This window comes from Apium graveolens, chromosome 6 (assembly GCF_009905375.1).
Source record: "Apium graveolens cultivar Ventura chromosome 6, ASM990537v1, whole genome shotgun sequence".
Taxonomy (NCBI): Eukaryota; Viridiplantae; Streptophyta; class Magnoliopsida; order Apiales; family Apiaceae; genus Apium; species Apium graveolens.
Window position 1 is genome coordinate 165,392,680 of NC_133652.1, and position 20,429 is coordinate 165,413,108.

A 20,429-nucleotide genomic window follows, 5' to 3' on the forward strand; every position below is an offset into this window, starting at 1 on the left:
GTTATCGTGGGGTTCTAACGGATTTACTTATAGAGTTCTCTAGTAATTTGTTTCAATACCATAATGTGTGGTGATTGTATGATGTCCTAGTATTGGTTGTGCTTATTCGTCTTATGTGCGTCGTGAACATATAAGATAGTTTGTTAATCTCTATTAAAGCGACAGTGAATATAGATGTTTAGAACTTGCCATGCTAGCATAGGTTCATGTATTTGTTATGCAAGATTCGTAGGTAATTTTAACCATCTTACTTGCCCTATTATGTACTCACGATAGATAACTTGTGCAATAAACCTTTACGTTATCAAATTCTATAGACATATAGGGTTTGAACATAATTGGTGTCTATTCAGCTTCTATATCTTTTGTGGATGGTTGGTAGTAGGGTACTCGTACAAGGACATATGGAATTTACTAGTTTCATGTTATCTGATTAGTTGTCATCACCATTGCATGCTAAGGTTAAGAACAATGACTTTGAATGACGTATTTAATGAAGTTAAAATCCCATATTTGTCTCATATAGTTAATTCAATCAATTTTAATCTCTTAGTTAATTGCATGTTAGTTTAATCTTAGTTATAAACATCTTAACTTGTTGTTGTCTTAGCATTGAGCGATAGCCATACCATTGTTGCATAGGTGCATAATCTTAAGTTAACTAAAAAGAGTCTCTGTGGGAATAAATCTGATTTATATCTTATACTACTTGCGAACGCGTATACTTGCGTGTAATTTTAGCACATTTTTTCGCCCTAAAAGGTTCCCGCGCATTCATGAAAGCTCCTCTAAAATATGGAGTCGAATCTAGGGTCTCGGTCTAAGACAATGGATGCTGGAACTCCATATCGCGTCACTATTTCCTTAAGGTAATTATCTACTAGTTTATTGATTGTGTATCTCTCATTGATTGGAATAAAATGAGCCGACTTCGTTAGTCGGTCTATAATTATCCAGGTGGCATCATGATTATCTTTGGTCCTTGGCAAGCCTACAACAAAATCCATGGCTATTTGTTCCCATTCCGACTGGGGAATCTCCCGGGGTCGCAAAAGTCCACTAGGTCTCTTGTGTTCTGCCTTACTCTCTAGCTAGTCAAATATTTGTTTACCTATTCGGCTACGTCCCTTTTCATATTGGGCCACCAATAATATTCTTTCAAATCCCTAAACATCTTGGTGCTCCCCGGGTGAATGGAATACCTCGAACTATGACTTTCATCTAAGATCTCATCCTTAAGATCTTGAACATTTGGGACCCAAATCCTGTAGGAATACCTCATTATTCCCTCATCTCTCTCGGTATTGATCTCTTCTCCAGTCATTGATTCTCTATCTTCATTCATCACTTTTTCTTGGCACAGTCTGATCTTTTCCAATAACTCGGGCTGCATTGCAATCACAAACAGCTTTTCAGTACCGGATCTGGTTACCTTCACTTCTATCTCCATTTTCTCGAAATCTCTTATCAACTCTTCTGAAGACATTATTATCATGAGTCTCTCCTTCCTACTAAGGGCGTCAGCCACCACATTGGCTTTCCCTGGATGATAAAGAATCTCACAATCATAATCCTTGATTAGCTCTAACCACCTTCTCTGGCGCATGTTGAACTCTTCTACGTGAAAATACACTTAAGGCTCTTATGGTCTGTAAAGATCTCGTACTTCTCTCCATACAAGTAGGGCCTCCAAATATTTAGGTAAAAACTATTGCCGCTAGCTCAAGATCATGGGTAGGATATCGCATACATGTAAAACATACAAAACCAAGTAGCAACAGTCATGGAAAATCGCGTACATGTAAAACATACAAAATTGCATATACATGTAAAACATACAAAATCGCATACATAACAGTCATGGAATATTGTATACATGCTATCATCATAAAACCAGTAAACACATAAACGAATTAAACACTTTTCGCAAGTAGCTCTGATGCCATTGAAGGGATTTGAGCACATAAACGCAACGGAAACAGTAATTAAAAACGTGAAAAATTAGAGTTTTCGAAACCCACCGCAGGATCCATGCGATAAACAAATATTTAATTCGTAGATCAGATTGTTTACCTTAAGAATCTTTACGATTATGGTTGTCAAAAGGAGATCCTAGCGTTAACCGAACACCACGTATACCGCCTTAACGATCTACGCCGTAGAGGTATCCACACGAAAGCTGGTACGGAGGAGGCGTGTACTAGCACCATGAACAGACCTGTTTTCCCCTCTCTCACTCTCTCACCTTTAGCTACTAGGGTTTTATGTTTTTGTCTAATGAAAATGTAACCCTAATTTTAGCCTTAAGGATGTTTATATAGAGAAGCCAAAAATAGTCCTAACCATAATCCAAATTAGAGTTTATTAAAATCTGAAATTCTATATATTTAATAATTAAGTTTAACTCAATTACTAAATAACAACTAAATTTTGGATTTAATAATATACAAATTCGAAATTCATTTTCCAATTAATTAAGTCCAACTTAATTAATTATAAATAATTCAAATTTCCTATTTTTTAATTCAAATCCGAATTTGAATTAAATATTCCTCCATGCTTTCTTTGTGTGACCCTATAGGTTATTATTACCTTGGCAACAAATTTTAAATCTAATTTACAATCGTAAACAATGAGCGTCATCTAGTAATACATCATTGCTACCCAAGTAATAATAATTGAATCGGTGATCGATTAAACCTTACGTGAATAATGTACAATATAATATAATCCCTTTCACCAAATATTATAGAATAAAGTAGAGGCGTGTAATGTGTCATCCTCATCATAGTTTCATCCAAGTTTCCTTGATCAATGAGTAGACTATCATATCAAATCAACATTTGAGCGTGGCCACGCATTTCATAGTCTAGCACACACAAGAGGCCAATAATATCACTCCTAAAATAGGAGGGTTAAATCCCATCTAGATCATTCATATTTCTCATATGATTCATAATATACCCAATGTCCACTTTTATCATTACCCGGTCAAGGATAACTTTTAATGGAATCAATGTATATTAATTCTCGTATAGAAATATAATGACTTCAGATTTAAGGACCATTACATTATTATCACTGTGAGAATTACTTATGACACAACAGACACGTAGAATCTCACATTGGGTCTGTCCAGCACCATGTACATATAAATTTGCCTATGTTTTTTACTTTAGTATCATCATACCTATGATCAATGAGATGTGATCATCAGTCAACAAGCACACCAGTCTTAATGCATTATTATCGTCCCTTAATAATAATACTCGACTAAGGACCTTTAGGAATATTGATAAAATTCTCATAATCTCATTTATAAGTCACGAACTTAGAGATATAGAATTGCATATCATATTCCAAGGACATTTAATAATCTAACATTTATATCGCAGTAAATTAAGAATTAATAAATTATAAAGGGAATAATCGATATAACATAAAATTAATAATCTTAATGTCTTAAACTAAAACATCATAGTGTTGTCTCTAGGGAAAAAACACTAAGAGTCTCCCACTTGCACTAGAGCCAATCACCCATGTATCTAATACTCATGGAACTAGTATGACCATCATGCTTCTGCTGCGACAAAGCCTTAGTCAGTGGGTCTGCAATACTATCATTACTATGCACTTTAAATTTATATCTCCTTGATCATTAATCTCATTAATAATGTGATATCTCCTAAGGACATGCCTAAACAGTCTCCTTGGTTGTTTCAAAAGTATCAATATATTCGGCTTCCATTATAGAATCATCAATGTTCTTGTTGTGAACCATTCCAGCTAACATAACTTATATTTAGACAAAACACAAATCAGACATACACACATAATCATCCTTGTCTATCCAGAAATTAGGTTAAGAAACTATTATCAGTGTAACCCTTTACAACCAGTTCCCTATCTTCTCCATACACCAAAAATAAATCTTTAGTCCTTTTTAAGTACTTAAGAATATTCTTGAAAATAATTGAATCGGTGATCGATTAAACCTTTCGTTAATAATGTACAATATAATATAATCCCCTTAACTAAATATTATAGATTAAACTGGAGGCATGTAATGTGTCATCCTCATCATAGTTTAATCTAGGTTTCCTTGATCAGTGAGTAGACTATCATATCAAATCAATATTTAAGCGTGGCCACGTATTTCATAGTCTAGCACACACAAGAGGCCAATAATATCACTCCTAAAATAGGAGGGTTAAATCTCATGTAGATCATTCATATTTCCTTTTTTTTAATTCAAATTCAAATTCGAATTTGAATTAAATATTCCTCCATGCTTTCTTTGTGCGACCCTATAGGTTATTATTACGTCGGCAACGAATTTTAAATCTAATTTAAAACCATAAACAATGAGCGGCATCTAGTAGTACATCATTGCTACCCAAGTAATAATAATTGAATCGGTGATCTAATTAAACCTTTCGTGAATAATGTAAAATAATCCCTTTAACCAAATATTATAGATTAAACTAGAGGCATGTAATGTGTCCTCCGCATTATAGTTTAATCCAACTTTCCTTGATCAATGAGTAGACTATCACATCAAACAACATTTCAGCGTGGCCACGTATTTCATAGTCTAGCTCACACAAGACGCCAATAATATCACTCCTAAAATAGGAGGTTTAAATCCCATCTAGATCATTCATATTTCTCATACGATTCATAATATACCCAATTTTCACTTTTATCATTACCCGGTCAAGGATAACTTTTAAAGGAATCAATGTATATTAATTCTCGTATAAAAATATAATTGTAACGCCTGTAAGTATTTGTTATGAATGTAATATAATATTCCATTTTGTGCACTAAGTAATTTTTCGTGTATTAGATGTTAGAAATTATGTGAATTCAATGTGTTCATATATATTCTTGATTGTGTGGCATTGCGAATATGGTCAGTAGGTGTCATGAAGTTACCATGCATGTTTACTTCGAATTGTTTTGCTTTAAAATGTTAAGTGATGGCTTATCTTGTGATGTGTTATTTTGCTAATCTTTCTAATTGATCTTCATGCTTAATAAATTGCAAATGGACCTTATATGTTGTTAGTCAGTAGGTGTTGGTGTATTTTAGGATTTTCCATGGTTGGTTGTTGATTGATTTTGGTTTAATGAAGGGAGTTAAGGTGGAAGGAGTCACGTTGGTCATAGTAGGGTAAACATTTGTACTAGAAGTTTAGGTCATTTTAGGTGAGTTTTAGCAAGGCCTTGGTTGGCCTGATCTCAGAGGAGCTAGTACTTGGTTCATACATGTGTCCAGTAGCTTTAGAATCAATAAAAACTTGCATTTGGTTAGGTGCACACACACAAACCCGAGAGCAGCTCAGAACAGGGCACAGTTGGGTAAACTTGACTTTTGGTCAATAATAACTATGTCATAGGTTAGGCCTTCATGAGGCCTTGGTCTAAATAGATATAATGAAGTCTTAGGAAGCTTAGAAAGTCATTAAAACCAGTAATTGAACTAGATAAATGAGTTTTAAGTTGATAAGAACAGGGCAGTGTAGTACTCAGGGAAGGCAGAACTGTGCCAACTTGGCATGGAGGCCTAGGGAGGCCTAAGTGAGGCCTTGATGTCAAACCAATTTTAAAAGTTGGATTAAAGTCATATAAGTTAGAGTATAGCAAAGGCACAAGGTAGAAATTTATATTTCTACCAAGGAACTGAAAATGGTGCCAAAGTGTGCAACCAGGGGAGTCTAGTTGGTGCATTGGTTATTCAGAGTCCTTATAAGTGAGGCCTCTGAGTCGTATCACCTCATTGAGATAGTTTAGAGTCTTTGAAAGCCTTGTAAATTGGTTAGGAGTTAAGGACTTAGGTCGAGATACCTTAATAACACCAAAACACCCAAGAGTCACCATTAGAGTCAAGTTTAGAAACTTAGTGAGGTGCATTGCATTGTATGTCTGTCCTGTGTGAGGCCTTGACCTCATATTGAGTTTGGGAGTTAGTTTTAAGTCATATAAGTTAGTGAGAGTCAAATTGGGCAAAAGACCCAAGTAGAAGAGCATTCTTTTGCCAAGGCATACCAATGGTGCCAAGGTGTACGTTCGGGTAAGTTAAGCAGTGTGCATTTCATTTGTGAGTCATTTGAAGTGAGGCACAAGTGTGCCTTACTAAATTTAGATTAAGTTGAGGTCTGAAAAGGAGGATTAGGAGTATTGGTCATGATAATTGTATATTATATGGTTAATTGCTTAAGTGACTAAGGTAGTAAATAGAATCTAAGTGTACTATTAATTAAGTGATAAATTGCCATGCCATTTCTTGCTATGTATTATGTGGATTATGTGATGCATATATTACTTGTAATTAGTTGAGTTTAAGTGTATATATATATATATATGTATGTATCTATATCTATATATATATAGTATACGCGAAAGAGTAGTTAGCAAGTGTTGTGACGAGGATACTATTTATTATACGTTCAAGTAGGAGGCCAGGAAAGGAGCCCATAGACGATTCCATTCAAGTACTCAGTAAGCGTTGTCCAGGCAAGTGAACTCTCAACTTACCTCTATAATTATGTTTCTTGTGATTAAATACCCTATGAATGCATGACTATAGTTTTAATAGAATTAAATAGTCCCTAGGATCACCTAATGATTAGACCTTGGGTTTAGTTAATCGCTTTCATACTTGAACTGACCCCTTTTCATCACATATTACCTCATACCTATGTGAATACCCTACAATAGTCCCTTAATATATCATGTGAACCCTAAACCCTTCATAAATTTGAATTAGTTCTTTTGGGAACCTGATCTTAATAACATTCCCTCACTTTAGACAACTCGTCACTTGAACATTGACAATTCATACGCTTGTTTTCTTGTCCCTGATCAAGAACCCTTTGATCTGAAATAATTTGATTTAAGGAATTGGATGGTATTTTCTAATAAGACTGAGGCGCCAGTCATTGTTATAATTTTAAAAACCTCTGTAGCGGGGAGCCTGATGGTTTTATAAGGCCAATGTGTGCCGAGGATCCTCAATAGTTGTGAATCACTTGTTATATGGTTCAGAGCTTCGATTTGGGTTGATCACCCCTCATTGCTCATAGCGCCGTGCAGATTTCCAATTCCATTCACTTATTAAAGACTTGAACTTTTATTTAAGATTTTATATTGTTGATTTACCTTCAATTATTGTTTTATTGAGCATATGATGAATTGTTATACACTGTTATTCACTTGCTGAGCATTTTGCTCATTAATATTGTTATTGATGTTATCCCTTCAATGAGACCCGAAGATGGTTCGTTTCAAGTAAACCGCGCGTAAAATATGTGGGACCTCGGGGTATGTCTACCGTCAGATGTTGGAGCAGGTAGGGAACTAGTAGTTTCCCAATGTTTATAACTTGGGTTTAAAACTTGGTAGTAATTTGACTTAAGATATTTTGGTCTGTATTATTAAGAAATATTAGATGTTGTTCAAACTCATTCATGTGGATCCGGGGATTGTGGTTAAGGCTTGTAGCTTTAATATCCTAACTATTTGTAGTACTTTACTATTTAATCAATATTATGCATATTTCTGCTAGTTAGTAATGTGGGTCCATCACAGGTTTCTATCAGAGCCACAGGTTTGAGTCACTGGACAACATAGGATAAATGAATATAAGATAGGAATTTAGATGATAGGATGAACTTAGATCATTTGGGTTTTTTGGATGTTAGAATTTATAGGTTTTTCTAACCCTTTTATTTATAACCACGTATATATACATATAACTGTTTGACAGGCATCATCCTCATCGACTCCCGGATTGCCTACTACTGTGCCATTCCCTCTTTATGAGCAGATGGTAAGGATGTTGATCGACTGGAAGGCGAGAATGGTAATCTTCGACGTAGGGTTGACCAATTGTACAGCGAGAACTTTGATGATGAGCCCAACTGACCCCGACTGATAGCCAGGCTTGAGGAGATCATCCAGATGGCTGAGGACCGAATGGTATTGATGATTCCACACCATGAGAGAGAGAGAGAGAGAGAGAGCCAGGTGACTCTTCTCACCATTACCGATGAGATCCGCCGAGTGATTAACTGTCTCCGTGCCCCTGTTTCCCCACCATCCTCTTAGACTATCATATAGTCTACTTATTTCCAGCATCGTTGTTGATTAGTACTTTGATTTCCATTTGTACCTTGTACCCGGATTGTTTCGAAAAACTTTATTTGCACTTTATTTCCTATTCGTACTTTATTCGCACTTTTTATTCGAGCTAATGTTAATTTCGCACTTTGATTATCTTTATTGCCATCTCATTACCATGATATATGCTTGCTTAGATAGAATTTTGTTGTTTAAATTCTGTTGACCCCTTTAGAACTTGATCATGTTTAATCTTTCCCTAAGATATCCATTGAATATTCCTTTGCTTATATAATTGCATCTGTTAGTTGTGATACCTTGTACCTTAATAAGTTGCACTTTATCATGGAATAACAATAATAATAGACCTTTGCATTTTTTAACACACCTTGAATAAGACCTCATAACTTATTATTTACTCTTGTTATAACTTGTGTATGCAAATATTGAACTGTGAATAAACCTTTCTTGTCTATATTCAGAATCATGCATCCTCGTAGAGCTCGCAACACAAATACCGGGGATCATGAAGATCCACCACCCAACTTAGCTCAACTTATGCAAATACTTCACCAACAATCTATTATCCTTGTTCAACAACAACAACTCCTTCAACCACCTCCACCACCACCAACCCCTACAACTTTCAAATCATTCCAAGGTGTGAAACCACCCGAGTTCCGTGGAACTCAAGACCCTGTAAAAGCCCAATCTTGGCTTAAAAAATGGAGAAAGCTTCACGCTAGCTGTTGTAAGTGAAGACAAGAAGGTCGACTATGTGTCTTATTTTTTGAAAGGCGAAGCGAACTATTGGTGGGAGTCAGCCCGTGCTTTCGAAGAAGAAGAAGTTATTACTTGGGATAGATTCAAGAAGATTATATTAGAAAAGTATTTCCCGAGGTATATGCAGACTCAAATGGAATTGAAGTTCTTTGAATTGAAGCAAGAAGGAATGACTGTGGGAGAGTACGAGAAGAAATTCACTGAATTGGCTAGGTTTGTTGGAGATTATGTGGACACGGATAAAAAGAGAGCGAAGAGATTTCAACAAGGATTGAAGCCTTGGCTATGAAGCAGAGTGGCTGCTTTTAAAATGACCACATATGCTGAAATGGTCCAGAAGGCGATGGTAATCGAAGGAGAAAGTGATCAAAACTTGAAGGAGAAAGAGAGTAGAAAAGAAAGTTTGGAAATAATGGTGAAGAAACGGCTCAAGGGAGCCAAAGTGGGAGGAATTTCAAGAAGTTTGGATTCCAGAACCTGGGAGGACCACGAAGCTTTAAAAAAGGTGATAATAGGAGTTAGAAGAATAGGATTCAAGGTCCAAGATGTCAAAGATCCCAGCAAGCAACAAATCCGGAGTGTAAATTCTACAGCAAGAGACACACAAGTAACTGCAATAAGGCTGATATTATTTGTTTCAAGTGCAATTCGAAAAGTCATTATGCGAATGAGTGCCGAAACCCGAAGCCTCTTGTTACATGCTTCAAGTGTGGAAAGACCGGTCATATGTCAAGGGATTGCAAGACCCCCGGAAAAACAAGTTGATGTAATTGACGGCCGCCCCTTACAATCAAGCAATGACATCTTCTGTTCCAACTCTTCAACTACCTTCAAATCAATCTTTTGAATCTGCAACTCCAGTGTTCTCTCCCTCCTATCCTGCCCAGGCCAGGACATTCAACATGAATATCAAGGATGTTGTTCAGAGTTCTGAAGTTGTGGCAAGTATGCTTTCTGTCAACAACGTCAATGCTAAAGTGCTATTTGATTCCGGAGCCACTAGATCTTTCAAATCTGAATATTTTGTTGGCAAGTTAAATTGTGAAATTGAACCGTTAGTTGAACATTTATCTATCATTTTGGTTAATCGAGAACGAGTATCTGTTAAAAGTATTTGCCCCCGGTGTAGAGTAGAGATTCCAGGCCATAGTTTCCCTGCTTCCCTTATACCTTTTTGATAGGGATGAATAAATCCTGATTGCATAATTAAATATTACAGTTTGGGCTGCAAGGCCCAATAAGAAGATGTATGACATTCAGACCAGAAAGGTTAACATGTTGATCAGGCCTGATGGACCAGATCAGGCCAGATGGAGCAAAGAAGGCCCAAAAACCCTGTATATTAATTAATTTCATAACTAATTAATAAAGGAGAAATCAGCTATTGAGAAGAGTCCGGATAAGGATATAAATCCTTGCAGATTAGCCCCAAGGGGACCTAAAAGGATAAGGAATCAGTTTCCTATTATCTAGGACTCCGAAGTTCATTCTAACTATGAAACTTGCTCACCAAGTCTCCTATACCAAGTCCAATTCAAGGACTCCCACATCTATATAAGGGGTCTCACCCCAAAAATTAGAACTACGTTTTTGGCTTGATTCTCTAATTCACAGAGATACGTAGGCATCTCGTAAAGGCAAAAATTAAGCTATGAAACACGAGAGCAGCCATTAAAGGCCTTGAGCTCATGTACCTTAGTAATAAATACAACAATTATATATATTAGTTTTTTATCCATAACATTTGGCGCCGTCTGTGGGAAAGCACAACAACAACCATGGCGAGAACACGGAGAACAATTAGAGCTCTGGAGGAAGGAACACCATCAGGGACAACCCAGGTGATTTCGTTAACCGTGGAGATTCCTCCCCATTCAACTTATGCATCTACTCAAGGGGAAGCCTAGATAGGGGCAACTCAACCTCAGCCACAAGGGACGACTCCCCCGACTATTCAAGGTACGAATCCTCAAGTTCAATAAGTACATGTACCTGTGAATTCTCGACCCGTCGGGTATGAATATTCAACTGTTGTTACTACTAACCCCCCTTATGGGATGCCTCTTTACCCCGAGGTTGGAGGAAGTGGATATGTTGGGCGGAGTGAAGCACGAGGGCAATCGCCCCCTATATACGAGGTTTGGCTCCTATCCCCGAGGATCGGGAATTTTCTGGTCCTTACACTGAGAGAGACTCCGAATCTTCGGATGATGAAGTGGCCCCAAGAAGGAGACATCCTGGCAAAGAGCCGATGGCCGATGGAAGGCAACGCCCTCGAAGCACCGAAGGGGTGAATCCCCAAGAAGTGCAGGAAAGGATCAGGGCTCATGAGGCTGAGATCCAAAGGTTGAGGCGTGACTTGGAAGCTCACCAGGCCACCAGACCCCAGATACCTCCTAGGGGGAGGAATCCTCCTCCTGTCATAGACCTGGATGGTCCGGTACGAAGAAGGGTTGTCGCCCCAAGAACTGATCCAAGCAATCTCCTTCCCCTTGGAGATCCTGATGATCCAACTCCACCTTTCACAGAAGAGATAATGAATGCCCATATCTCAAGGAAATTCAAGATGCCCACTATCAAAGCCTATGATGGCACGGGAGACCCCGCTAATCATGTTAGGACATTCTCTAATGCACTGCTACTGCAACCCGTGAATGATGCTATAAAGTGTCGGGCCTTCCCTCAAACCCTGTCGGGTATGACTCAAAGATGGTACAGTCGCTTGCCCCCAAACTCTATTGGATCGTTCAGAGAGTTAAGTCAGGTTTTTATTAAGCAGTTCATCAGTGGGAGAGTCCATGAGAAAAGTTCAGCATCTCTTATGAGTTTTGTGCAGGGAGCTAAGGAATCCTTGAGAGATTACCTGAATTGTTTCACAAAAGAGGCTTTAAAAGTCCCGGATCTTGATGATAAGGTAGCCATGATAGCACTGCAACAAGGAACTAGGGACGAGTTTTTCAAGATGTCCTTGGCCAAACCTCCCCCTGAAAGCATGTTGCAGCTCCAAGAGAGGGCAGGGAAGTATATCAAGGTTGAAGAAAGTATGAGGAAGACCGTAGTAAGTAATGAGCCCACTGGAAACAAGAAGAGGAAAACTAATTTAGAATATATTGCAAAGGACAAGTATCCTAGAACCGAACAAAATTCTGATTCAACCCCCACGAAAGGAGGACCTGGGCAAAAGTTCACTGAATATGCTAAGCTGAATGCTCCTAGAAACCAGATTTTGATGGATATTGAGAAAGATAGAGATATTCGCTGGCCTAAGCCCTTGAAGGATGATCCCGCCAAACTAGATAAGAGCAAGTATTGCAGATTTCACAAAGATGTTGGCCATGACACCGATGAGTGTACGCAATTGAAAGACGAAATTGAGTTTTTGATTCAAAAAGGAAGATTGAACAAGTATACTGGAGAAGGAGGGGCCAGGAATAATAATGGAAGGAAGAACTTTGAAGATCGTAGGAGGGACCAAGACGATCAGGGGCGGAATCCCCAACCTAGAGGGTCAGTTATAAATGCAATTTTTGGAGGGCCGCGACCTCGAGGGCCAGTGATAAACACGATCTTTGGAGGTCCAACTGCTGCTGGATTGTCCAAAAATTCCAGAAAAGGCATATACTAGAGAGGTTATGCATATTGTAGAAGAAGCCCCGAAGAGGGCCAGGACAGAAGTAACATTGGCTATTGATGATTCTGACCTAGAGAGTGTAAAGTTTCCTCATGACGACCCGCTGGTCATAACACCGATAATAGGAAATAGCCCGGTTAAGAGGGTCCTTGTGGATAATGGTGCTTCTGTGGATATCTTGCTCCACGACACCTTTCTAAGGATGGGGTATAACGACTCCCAGTTGACACCAACCGACATGCCGATATATGGATTTGTTGGAGTAGAATGTCCTGTAGAAGGGATAATCAAGTTGCCAACCACCATAGGTACAGAACCAAGGCAAGCAACGCAGATGTTGGATTTCGTGGTAGTAAAGGCTAGTTCAACTTATAATGCTATCATGGGAAGAACAGGGATACATGCCTTCAAGGCAGTCCCTTCTTCCTATCATTCAGTCATGAAGTTTCCCACCCGGAACGAGATTGGAGAAGAGAGAGGAGATCAAAAAATGGCTAGAAGCTGTTATGTGGCCTCGTTGAGGGCAGATGGAGTCGGGGGCAGGTTCTTCCTTTTGAAGATATGGATGTCCGAGAAAATGAAGAGAAGAGAGGAAAGCCAACAGAAGACTTGGTTTCGGTTCCTTTAGACCCCGAGAATCCTGAGAAGATGACTTTCATTGGAGCCACATTAGAGGAGCCCCTTAAAAGGAAGTTGGTGAAATTTTTGCAAGAAAATAGTGATGTATTTGCATGGTCAGCAGATGATATGCCAGGCATAGACCCGGAGCTGATTACTCACAAGTTAAACGTGGATCCAAGCCGGAAGACAGTGAAACAAAAGAAAAGAAATTTTGCCCCGGAAAGACAAGAGGCTATAAACAGGAAGTAGAAAAGCTCTTAGAGGCTGGTTTCATTGAGGAGATTCAATTTCCGGAGTGGTTAGCAAATCCTGTAATGGTGAAGAAGGCTAATGGAAAGTGGAGGATGTGTATAGGCTTCACTGATCTGAATGATGCATGCCCTAAAGACTATTTTCCATTGCCAAGGATTGATACTTTGATTGATGCCACTACTGGGCATGAGATGCTGAGTTTCATGGATGGATTTAGCGGATACAACCAGATCAAAATGCATAAGGATGACATTCCAAAGGTATCATTCATCACTGACTTTGGTGTTTATTGTTATCTTGTTATGGCATTTGGTCTTAAGAATGCAGGAGCCACCTATCAAAGGTTGGTAAATAAAATTTTTAAGGACCTTATTGGAAAGACTATGGAAGTCTATGTAGATGACATGTTAGTCAAGAGTCTAGTAAAGACTGATCATATAACCCATTTGAGGGAAGCTTTTGAGGTCCTGAGGTACCAAAAGATGATGTTGAATCCTACGAAGTGTGCTTTCGGAGTAGGATCTGGAAAATTCTTGGGATTGATGGTCTCAAAGAGAGGAATTGAGGCTAACCCCGATAAAATAAAGGCAATCCTGGACATGGAACCACCAAAAACTGTCAAGGATGTCCAGAAGCTCACAGGAAGGGTTGCTGCGCTGGGACGATTCATCTCCAAGTCAGGAGACAAGTGCCTATCATTCTTTAAGTCATTAAAAAATATTAAGGACTTTGTATGGAGCGAAGAAAATCAGAAGGCTTTCGAAGAATTGAAGCAATATATGGCGCAGGCCCCGTTATTGGCCAAGCTAGTTTTGAGTGAAGTTTTGTTCTTGTACTTGGCTGTTTCAGAGAGTGTCTTGAGCGCAGTGTTGGTTAAGGAGGAACTAAAAGTCCAGAAACCCGTATACTATGTCAGCAAAATTCTGCATGGTGCTGAATTGAATTATTCAACTATCGAGAAATTTGCTCTAGCATTGGTAATGGCTTCGAGAAAGCTGCGTCCTTACTTTCAGGCTCATCAGATTGAGGTGCTAACAAATCAGCCACTGAGAAATATCATTCACAGTCCCAAGGCAAGTGGGAGATTGATTAAGTGGGCAATAGAGATGGGAGAGTTCGATCTCAAGTATAAGCCGCGAACGGCAATAAAAGCCCAGGCGCTAGCTGACTTCATGGTGGAATGTACCATACCCAACCAAGAAGTCGGGGGGCAGGGAGATACCACACCACAAGACAAGGGAGTCGATAATGGGGACAAAGAGAAGGAAAAAGAATATTGGGTTCTCTATTTTGATGGAGCATCAAAAACAAACTCCAGTGGAGCAGGATTTGTTTTGCAAAGCCCTGATGGGTTCTTAATTGAGTATGCTATGAAGCTAAAATTCCCAACCACAAACAATGAGGCAGAATATAAAGCCCTGATAGCTGGCCTTGGCCTAGCGGGAACACTTAGAGTCAAAAACTTAAAGGTCCGTGGGGACTCGAAGCTGATCATATCCCAGGTAAAGGGAGAATTTGAGGCAAGGGATGATACGATGGCTAAGTATGTCCGCCTAGTAAGGGCTGTGATGACCCAATTTAATGAATGCCATGTTGAGCACATTCTAAGGGAAGAAAATGCTAAGGCGGATGCGTTGTCAAAGTTTGCTTCATCGGAGATAGAAGAAAGTTCAGGAAGTGTGTACTTCCGTGTTTTGAAGACTAGAAGCACAGATGTTAAACTTGTGGCTCCTATAGGCCTGGGGACGTCGTGGATTGATCCTATTAAGGCTCACATTCAAACCGGTTGGTTGCCAAGCGATGCAACTGAAGCACGGAAGTTAACTGTTCGGGCACTAAGGTACTCTTTAATAGATGGGATTTTGTACAAAAGATCTTTCGTGGTTCCTTATTTAAGGTGTCTCAGGCCCGATGAGGCACGCTTGGCTCTTGAAGAAGTGCATGAAGGCATTTGTGGACAACACTTGGGGGGCAGGGCTTTGGCTCATAAGATAACTCATTTAGGCTTTTATTGGCCAGATATGATGGCTGATGCCAAAGAATATGTGAAGAAATGTGACCGCTGTCAGAAGCATGCACCTGTTGTTAGACAACCCCCCGAGATGCTGACCTCTATCAACTCGCCCATTCCTTTTGCTATGTGGGGAATGGATATTTTGGGGCCTTTCCCCATGGCCACGGCACAAAGGAAGTTTCTGATTGTAGCCATTGATTATTTCACCAAGTGGATTGAAGCCAAACCCTTGGCCAAGATCACAACTAAGCAGGTTGCACAATTCCTGTGGGAAAACATTATGTGCCGATATGGAATTCCCCGTATCCTCGTCACTGACAATGGAACACAATTTAACAATGAGGAATTCAAGAAGTATTGTGAAGAAAATGAAATTGATTTACGGTTCACCTCTGTGGCTCACCCACAAGCCAATGGGCAAGCGGAAGTAGCAAATCGAATAATCCTGGATGGACTAAAAAAGAGGATCGAGAAGTCAAGAAATAATTGGGTGGATGAGATACTTCCCATATTATGGGCCTATAGGACTACCTGTAGAGTCACGACAGGAGCGACACCCTTCATGTTGGCATATGGGGCAGAAGCGGTAGTTCCTGTGGAGATATCACATTCCTCTCCAAGGATTCAGGCTTTCAATGCAGAAGAAAATGAGGAAGGGCAGAGGTTAGCCCTGGATCTAATTGATGAAGTGCGAGATGAGGCACATGCAAAGATAGTGGAATACCAGAAAAAAGCATCGTTTATTATAACCTAAGGGTTAAAGAAAGATTCTTCAAGCAAGGAGATTTGGTATTAAGGAAAGTGGAAGCTTCTGGTGTAGTACAGAAAGGAAAACTTGCCCCAAATTGAGAAGGGCCGTACAGAGTCAAGAGCGTTCAGGGTAGAGGAACCTATAAGCTGGAGACTATGGATGGTTTTGAAGTCCCGAGAACCTGGCACGCACAAAACCTGAAGGTTTACTACGTGTAAGATAGTCGAAGTACGATTCTCACTTGTCATTGTGACAAGTAGGTTTAAAAGCACCTTGAAGCTTTGCTTGCATAGGATTTTATATTCCAGTAGAATTTAAATTGTCTAGTTATTATTGATTAGGGTCGAACCCATGCTATATAAGGTTTTGGAAAACCAGATTTCATATTAAAGAGTTTGAAATTATTTCAATCTAAGGATGTTTAAAGTTCAAATGCATATTAAGTATTGTAAAGATAGAATAGAAAGAGGCAAGTAAGAAAAGCAGCATATGTAATAACCCCGAAGGGTAACAAGTTCTGACATAAACAAAGTTCACATATTGTCTAGAAAGAAGATATACATAAAAAAACTTAGGCCTTAGAAGGCTCGGATTCTTCGGAACCACTATCTGAAGTCTCCTCGGACATCTCAGTCGTCCCATCAGAAGTCCCGTAGAGGTTCCATCAGAACCTCCTTCGGATGCTTTGGATGATGCGGGAGACACTAGATTCTGAGGTGCAGCCCTTGGAGGCTCTTCCACCCTGACCTTCTTCATAGCAGGCGCAGAATCTTCTTCGGAAGAAATCTCCTCCTCCCCGGAGCTGGACTCGAGTTCTTTCCTCTTGTGGCCTGGGCTCCCCGAAGGGCCATCTTTGATCAGATCAGCAAGCTTGTCAGTAACACCCCCAAGCTCCGGAACTCGCACAAGGCAAGGAAAGGAGGACTGCTCGAGGACTTCTGGAAATTCATCTTGGATGGCCTCCACAGCAGCATCCCAGCCTTCTTTTTAGCTTACTGGGTGTAGGAGGGCATCGTGTTCCACCATCAAGTCCTTGAACTCCTGGGTGTCCCTCCAGCCATCAAAGGCTTTATCCTTCTGAGCCTTCAGAATAACATTTTCAGCCAGGGCCGTTTCCAGGTCAGAAGTGGAAGAGGCCAGTTGAGCTTCAAGGGCCTCTATTCTCTGGTTGGCCTCCTCCAACTTCTTGTTAGCATCCTCCAGGCAAACCTTCCAAGCCTTAGCTTGGTGAATCGCCCCTTGGAAATGGGCGTTACCCTATAAGAGAAGCAGCAAAAGTATGAGAAAAGAAATGTAAAAAGGCAAGTATGAAGGGCATAGGAAAAGGGCGTACCGTCGCTAAAGCCTGGGCTCCGAAAAGCTCATTCCCCTCTAAGTCCTGTTGAAGGACAAAGTCTTGATAGTCCACCGGGGAGATGGAATGCTTAGACCATTCCTTCGCCAGCGCCGTGCTGCCAATGATTGAATCCTTGCCCCGGATCCCCCAAGTAGGTTGAAAATAGGCCCCTGGCCTCTGCTTGGTGCGCAAAACTTGGCTGGGGCCTTCCTCGCCTGGTTCCATTGCTGGGAGGAGGAACTCAAGGAAGCAGTCACCAAGGCGTGGGTCTTTAAAGACCTTTCCAGCCCGCTTCATCCTGGTTGTCTCCAGGTCTTTAGGCTTGGTAGCCTCCTCAATCTTCTCAGCCACTGCGACAAGCGAGATAAGTTGAAGAATCAGCGGAATAAAAGATGAAGGAAATAAAAAAGAGGTAAGGAAGGAAACTTACTTTTCTTAGGGACGGGCGAGAGGCCGCGTTCTACCAGGACGGTGTCCCGGATAAGGTCCCAAGAATGGGAAGTCCCATTATCTTGCGTAAAGAGGTTGAAAGCTCTAGCCTCCTCCTCAGACAAAGTTATATCATTTGGGCTCACATCGACGGCAAGCCCAAAGGACGACCGAAATAGGGTGCCCCAATCTCCACCCTCCCAAACGATGAATAAAAAATCTTTCTTCCACCCCAAGTTGTTGTCAGGGATGGACTTCCCGTTCACAGTGTGGGACATAGTGGGGCGTTGGTTTAGAGAAACCCAACCCGGACTTTTATCAGGGCTGTTTTTGAACTGGAAAATTTTCCTGAAAACGGCAACGGAAGTAGGGACATTGTGCTTGGCACATTGTGACAGATAGCACAGAATAAGCCTCCAAGAATTAGGGGGGAGTTGGCAAGGGTTGATGCCCACATCAACCAGTAATAGAGGAATGAACGGATGAAAAGGGAGTCTGATACCTGCCCTTAGAGTATCCCTATAGACACATAATACGTCCTTCTTCCACTGACAGGCCCTATCGGCCGGACCTGCAAGAACCAGCTTAAAAGGTTCCTTGATTTTGAAGCAGCTGCTCTACTTTTCCAGCTCCTTGGGATCCCGCAAAGCACTAATATGGTCGTGCGCGTCCAGATGCGCATCAGACGGGTACTCATCCCCTCGAGTGTTGATCATGTCGATTAAAGAAGTGTACCTTGATCGAACAGGGAATTCGTTGGACTTTCTAGCCACGCTCATTTTGGCCAAGCGAGTCATTTTCTTGTCAGCCATCTGAAAAGGGGGGGCACATAGACATGTTATCCTAAAAAAAAAAGGCACATAATGGAAAAGAAGACACAAGAAGTAAAGGGAGGGATTTTACCTGAAGAAGCGCTCCTAAAAAAAGGCTTTGAGCTCCGACTTGCTGTTATTGCTCTGAGAAACTTAGCAGGAGGAGAAAGAAGAAAAACTTAGAAATGAGAAAGTGAGCAATAGTAGCCTCTCCTTACTCCTTTATATAAAAGGAAAAGGGAAGTTGAAGGGACGAAAGCCCATTAAGGAAAGAGGCCCAAAAAAAAAGCCCAGAAAAAAGGAATATTCCAAAATAATTCCAAGGAATTTTAGAGAATTCCAAATCAATAAAGAGGCCCAGTAAGATTTAAGGCCCAATAAAGAGGCCCAGTAAGATTTAAGGCCCAATAAAGAGGCCCAGTAAGATTTAAGGCCCAATAAAGAGGCCCAGTAAGATTTAAGGCCCAATAAAGAGGCCCAGTAAATATTTAAGGCCCAATAAGAAGGCTAGGCCCAAATCCAATTAGGATTTGGAAAATGTAATAACCTAAATTGTAGCCCTAAAAGTTGTAAGGCCCAATAAAGTTAGCTAGTGGAAGACCAGAATTCAGGTCGAACCCCAGGTCGTGAATCCTGCCCGAAATCTTTCGAGCAGGCACCTAAAAATAACGGGTAAAAAAAGACCAGGATTCAGGTCGAATTCCAGGTCGTGAATCCTGCCCGAAATTTTTCGACTAGACACACGAAAACAACGGAAATAACAGGACTGGATTGAGGTCGAAGCTTTGACCAGGAATGAGGTCGAAATGAACCAAGTATTTTTCAAGAATGGGGTTTAAAACCTAGACTAAAACCCAGGACGAAAATCGACTAGGATCCTGGTCGAAAACCAGGTCGTGAATCCTAGTCGAAATCCTTCGACCAGGAAGCATGAGAAACAGAGAATTTTCGAACAGGATTCAGGTCGAAACATCGACTAGAATCCTGGTCGAAATCCTAGTTGAAAAGTTCAAGACCAGGAATTGAAAAGAGGGGTAAGTTTTTGACCTAGATCCAGGTCGAAAGTTCGACTAGGATCCTGGTCGAATTCCAGGTCGTGGATCCTAGTCGAACTCCTTCGACCAGAATTGCAAGACTGACCCATATTTTCGACTAGGATCCGGGTCGAAATTTTGACTAGGATCCTGGTCGAAATTTCGACTAGGATCCTGGTCGAAAAAGGGCTGAAAATCTGAAAAATCCCAGAAAAATAAGGATAAATTCCAGAAATTAAGGGAAAAAATCCAGAAAATTAAAAAAAAATCCCGGAGTCAAGGGAAAAATTACCGGAAATTAATATAATTCCTGAATAAAGGGAATAAAAGTAAATCATTGTAAACGTGTAGGTCGCTCCACACTTTACGCAAAACGATACCCAATAAGGGAATAATTGAACTTAACTTTCGCAAAATCTTATACGGTTTCTCAAAAGTTGGGGGACAAATGATAGGGATGAATAAATCCTGATTGCATAATTAAATATTACAGTTTGGGCTGCAAGGCCCAATATGAAGATGTATGACATTCAGACCAGAAAGGTTAACATATTGATCAGGCCTGATGGACCAGATCAGGCCAGATGGAACAAAGAAGGCCCAAAAACCCTGTATATTAATTAATTTCATAACTAATTAATA